This window comes from Vicugna pacos, unplaced genomic scaffold, assembly GCF_048564905.1.
Source record: "Vicugna pacos unplaced genomic scaffold, VicPac4 scaffold_19, whole genome shotgun sequence".
Classification (NCBI taxonomy): Eukaryota; Metazoa; Chordata; class Mammalia; order Artiodactyla; family Camelidae; genus Vicugna; species Vicugna pacos.
In genome coordinates, this window is record NW_027328740.1 from 20,749,004 (window position 1) to 20,755,036 (window position 6,033).

Below are 6,033 nucleotides of genomic sequence, written 5' to 3' on the forward strand. Positions count from 1 at the left end.
AATTTGTGTACAAAAGTATGGAGATTTGTTTTATTTCATAGACCCCAGCATTAATTATTTAAAAAGATTTTCTTGGGGTAATAATTGCAGATCACACTATAAAAAAAGGCATCCTATATGTTTCATTTTAACTGGATGAATGAGAAGTAAACACTGGCTGGATGTTACACTTGACTTGCTAGGAGACCAGTCGTTATGTGATGTCACATCTACTCAAGTTGAGAACCGTTGTGATGGCCTAGTAGTTTATCTGTGCAGGCCTGCCAGAGCAGCATATGAAGCTGCAGTGCTCAAAATCATTCAGATTAGAAAAGTAGCTGTAGAAAAAGTTATTTGAGATGGCAAATATTTCTTCAGAATTTCAAGATAGGTCTCATAATGATGGACCAACTGGTTCAGGAAACTCCGGAAGATCTGTATTGTTTGATCCAACAATCTCTGGGGACTTGTCTTGAGGTCTATGATTGAAGTAAGTGATTTTCAGAATTTGTCTGAAGAATCCTTGTTTAAAAGTCCATGTTACACATATTGTGTCTCTGAGCCAGATGAAGATAATGATTTTCGTTCTCTGACATTTCCAAGAAAAATCTGGAAAATGGTTGGGAGTTATCAATTTAAATCCAACTGGTGGGATGATAATGAAACTTCCATAGTGATTGATGAAGTTGTCTTAAAGAAGGAAGTTTTGGAAAGAAAGTCCCCTTTCAGAGTATTTGAAACTGGAAGTATGAAAAGTTTAGTTAGACAGCTTAACATTTATAAGTTTAGGAAAGTGCAGCAGAATTTTTAAAGATCTGCTTGTCTAGCTGACTTTCTAGCAGAAGAAAAAGAAGTCTCTCTTTTAAGCAAGGTATTCAGTAATTGTAGTTACGACTTGGTAACTTATATATAAAATTTTATTTTGTACATCGATCTATGGTAATGTAAATGTAAATCTAGAGTTTGAAAACTGTATAAAACTACAAATGCTAAAATTCTTTATTTTTTCAAAAAATGAGGACAGAGCCTTAAGTATTCAAGATTGTGCGAAACTTTCCTAGCAACTAGGAATCTTACGAGAAATCTAAATAAAGGTATTAAAGCCGCTTTTAAAAAGTGGCTTTCACCGTTACTGCAAATGCTAGCTTCTTAAATTTGAATACTTAAATACTATTTAAATGTGCATATTCCAAATAAGGAATTTCAAAACATAGTCAGCAATGTGCATATTTTGATGATATTATCTTAGCATAGTAAACGTGAAATCTGAGGTTTTGTAGGTTAGGCTTAATTTAGTCTTGTATTTTGGTTTAAAATATTACTAAAATCTTTCTCTTTTGGTTGTAGCTGCAGTTCTGCCATAATCCAAATCTTAAACGAGGCTGTCCCCAGCTTTTAGTGAGAATAAAAAGAAGAATTGGGATTAAAAATGTCTCTCTGGTATCTTCATTGGCTGAAGATTTCAAAAAGAAGCACGTTAAAGCAGGGGGTAACGTGCATAATGATAATTTTGATTTTGTGGTTGACACTAGAGGAGAAAGTGCATTTTTACTTTCTGCAAATTTAAACATGCCTCTAATAAGGAAGCCCTCTTCTAGCCACATAATAGGTGATACAACTACCTTGATCAGAGGTGATTTTTCTCCTCCATTTTCAATGTCAGTTAGATCACCAGAACAATATTGCAATGGATCAACGTGCTTTTTTAAATCAGTTGAACACTGCCCACAGGCACTCTCAAAGCAGCTACACTGAAGCAAATGGCCGTGTTGTGAACTTCATTACATTTACAATATCTACTTCTCAGTACAGTACCTTGTCTCCCATACTGAGCAATCATGTTTGACTAATGGTGGAGCCTTCTAATTTTCCATATAGATATCACAACATATCTGCCAATGACGGTCGTTTTTCTCAACTTCAACCAGGGAGCAAACCATGGTTACCAGTGACATTGATAGCTGATACATCAGCTACCTCTCTTTCAAGGCCAGCTCATCAGCCATCTTCATTTTATGAACGTCATCCTAAACACAACTTATATACCAGAGGACTACCATATTATGCAGGATAACAAAGATTAATATTGATGGTGGCAAATGCCGACAACTATATGCAATTTTCTTATTTGAACGATAAACATACATGTTTACCTGTATTTTCGATATTTTTTTTAAAATAAAGAGTTAAACGGGAGTCTATGTTATCATTTAAAGAAAAAGAGATATTTGATTGATATGATCACTTGATGGAACAGTATGGGAGTAAATTTAAATAATTTCTTGTAAGCAGGAAGAGAAAATGGAAGAATTTGGAAAAAGACTAAAACATGGAGAGAGGGAAAGTTATTAGTGGTTTCTGGTTCATCCTGGAAAGTATGAATAGTGTTAAGTTCGGATAGGTTGGAACAGAAGATAATGCAGGAACCGGCCCAGGGAACATGGTCTCTATTATGTCATTCCTGGAATCATGAAGGTCACATGATATAGTCTCAGATGGTACATTTAGCATGTGGAAGAAATTAAGAAGTAATTTTATCTATGGTCTTCTTTGTGCTGTTCTCAAAGCATTCCAATTGGTGCTTTCATTTCCTGCCCTAAATATTCTATGCTATAATTTCTAGTCAATACCTTATGTTGCTTTTATTTCCAACCAAGGACAAACTTACATCCTCAGGGTGGCTCTTAATGCCTTTCCAACTCTATGCACACAAACTGAACTTAGTTAAGTCATTCGTTTATAAATCTGGCATCTGACTACCTTGGCATATGTTTATGTTTCACTGTATCTGGAGATATATCCAGGAAAATGCTTGTCATATATGTAAGCTCCAACCTCGCAAATTTTGCTCCAGCTAATCCTTGAACTTATGTTCTCCTATTACCTAATTAGACTTTCCCAGTCTCAGCACAGAAACCACCTCCTCCAGATGTTTTCTGTCTATCCCCCTTTCCTTGTCTAACTTGGATACCAACACAGTAAGCACAGCACATGCCACAGGATGCATTTTAGTATTTGGTGAATGAAAAATACATGTTGACTTTAAGCATAATCTACTTTCCTGAGACAGCAAATCTCTCATGGTTTTCAAACTATTTCATTATTGTCTTTACTCTTCACCACAAACTAGCTCTTTTCATAGCCCAAGGACTAGTCACTCAAGACAGTAATTCGAGGTAGGTAAAGGAGACAAAGTATTATTTTCTTCTTAATTCATGCCTCCAGTGGCCTAAAGCATTCAATTCTCATTTGCTGGATTATTTCCTGTCTCTTCATCACCTGCCCACCCATAAGTAGCTGATTCTCTTCCCCATACCAAAAAATATACTGCCTTCTAATTAATTTACTTCTTAGAATCAGAGCTTTATCCAGAAGAGACAGTGTCATTGCAAACATTTAATGCAGGATTATACATCCCACATAAATTGTGCCCCTTCTAATCTTCACACAGGCAGTATCTAAGAGGTAATAGTCCCTTGGTTGGAGTGGTTGTGTTCAGTAACCAAATTGTAACCTAAAATGTGTGGACTAAAAAGAGGTGAGGGTGGTAGTATTAAAAATTTGTCCAACTGCAAGAATATCAAATTTATACAGATATTAGGAAATATAAAATTTTCATGGAAGACTGACTATTTCCCATTAATTTAAAATAAATGGTGAACATTTTCAGAATGTGAATTGTCCTGAAATGCTGGAAAATTGTAGGCAAGGTCAGGGAGCCTAAGGCTTCTGCTCACAACCATGCAGCCAGTGTCAGCTGATAAGACTGGAATGGCAACACTGAATACTGAAAAAGTGTCACCAATTGTGAAGAAAGCCTTTGATAATCTGGAGAATGGGCAAATGGGTCAGGTTAAGCTCTAGCAACATCCCACCAATATGATTTTACCAAGAGAAGAAAGGAGCCCACTTGCAGCAGGAGATCTGTGTCTGGACAGCAGTGGTTGTTCCTAAAACAGAAACATCAAGCTTTTATGTTTGTCAGCTCAACTATGATGGTGACTATTTTTTGCTTACATTAGCAGTCTGGGTTTCAGTTGGGCTGGTTCACAGCTAGTTTCGAGCTCTCTTATCACACAGTGGGTCTTACTGTGATCATCATAACAAGGTTCTATACTGATAAGTCAAAAGCTACACTTTACTTTAAAAATTAGAATTCCTAAAGAAGAATATTGTTTGTTTGTCCATCTGTAGTTCTCTACCTGGGAAAACCTAGAGTATTGGCAAATGTACAAAAGTTGTCTGGTGTGTGAAAACTATTCTCTGAGCTCTGACCACTGAATTCTTCCCACTAAATACTACAAATCTGTCTATCACTGTGTGTGTGTGTGTGTGAAGTTGGACTGTTAAGCAGTAACTAAGTTTATCTTAGTTGAGTCATCAGTGAATTATTCCTCTGCTTCTGGCAGAATCTCTGTGAATTAAGAGTTTCATTTTGCCACCAGATTTTCTTCCGATCAGGGAGAGGTAGATTATATTTCTCCCAGTATACTAATTGTTACCTGTTCATTGAATCCCAAGCTAATGCTAGGGCCAAGCCACTGAAACCTTGAATTGGACAGAGGCATATATATTCACCAGTCCCCAGAGCCCAGCGCAGGACTGTGTGTCCTTCTTAATTTAAGTTTGTGTCTACTTTGTTTTCTTTTAATTCTCATTGTTGACACAACTTATTTTTTCTTTGAACACCCCTTGACTGATTTATATGGACTGAACCACTGATTTATTTCTTTTAAGCTACAAATTACAATAACATTTCTTTCCTTGGACTACCTGGATTAAAGTGAGCATAGTCATCATTTTGAAAGCAGTCCTCAGTCCTAAAAATGCAGAACCTTTACAGCTCTTTGTCCAGCACTTGAGCCAGAATGTTTGTTGTTGATCTCAGGGATTATCCTCACATTCCCTTATGCAACCATGAGAAAACAGCACATTGTTATCCAAAATCAAGTCTTTGTCAGTATTGCTTTCCCTTTGCAAAACAGTTAAGAATTGTAGGAGTTCTGAGATTTAAACATGCTTAGATTTTTAGAAACCTAGCATTTTCATATTTTACAGATGCTCTCGTGGAGATGAGACTTTTGGTCTGAGACAGTGAACTTTATCACTCACAGCAAAAGCAGCCAGGGTTAATATTTGTATCCATTCCCTAATCTCAGATGAATACACAAAGTGAAATTTTGTTGCCTACAGAAGCAGTGGGCTGTTAACATGAAGAAAGATTTAGGCATTTTAAAACACTATTTTTATTAGTATCTTTATGTATAATTTATTAGAATCACTTATTTATTAGTATCTTTAACTAGGATAATATATCATGACTAAAGATTACTTGCTGCAAAAAGAATCATGAGAAATGACAAGGGAAAAAGTGACCATTGACTTTCCATTTTTTCTTCCACTTTTATTGAGATATAATAGGCATAAAACATTGTGTAAGTTTAGGTGAACAGGATAGTGATTTGATTTACAAGTGTCATGAGATAAATATCATAGCAATTTTAGGGAGAATTCTTTATCTCATTTAGATGCAATTTTAAGGAAATACAATTTGTCTTTTGGTTGTGATGAGAAAAATTATGGTCTACTCTCTTAACAACAATGATATTGAACATAAAGCAGTAATAACTGTAATTTTCATGTTACTATGGGGTATCCCTAGAACACGATTCTTTTACAGCTGGATATTTATAGCTTTTGAGTTCATTAATCAAATCCTACTTTCCCAACCCCTGCCTCTGTTCACTACAAATCTAATTTTTTTCTATGTGTATGTTTGTTTGTTATTGAAGTGTACATTAATCTATAACACTGTGTTAGTTTCTCTTTCACAACATACTGTTTGCTGTATTTAATATATTTCATACAGATCACCAAATATATCTAGTTGTGATATGTTGCTATTTAAAGATATTTAATAGTTTTTGGCTATTCCCCATACAGTTCATTTCTTGTCCCTGACTCATTTAATTTGCAACTGGAAAATTTTCTCTCTTAATTTTTTCAACTTTTCTTTTTCTCACCCCATTTCCCTCCTTCTTGTGAACAACCTGT

General features: G+C 35.4%; 1 long non-coding RNA gene across 1 annotated transcript; it reads left to right on the forward strand.

Annotated features, from left to right (window-relative positions):
• The first annotated feature begins 244 nt into the window (after window positions 1–244).
• On the forward strand, window positions 245–1,413 carry LOC140693291 (uncharacterized). Its single transcript, XR_012069012.1, has 2 exons — window positions 245–469; window positions 1,327–1,413. It is a non-coding gene; the product is annotated as an uncharacterized lncRNA (long non-coding RNA).
• The last annotated feature ends 4,620 nt before the right edge of the window (window positions 1,414–6,033 follow it).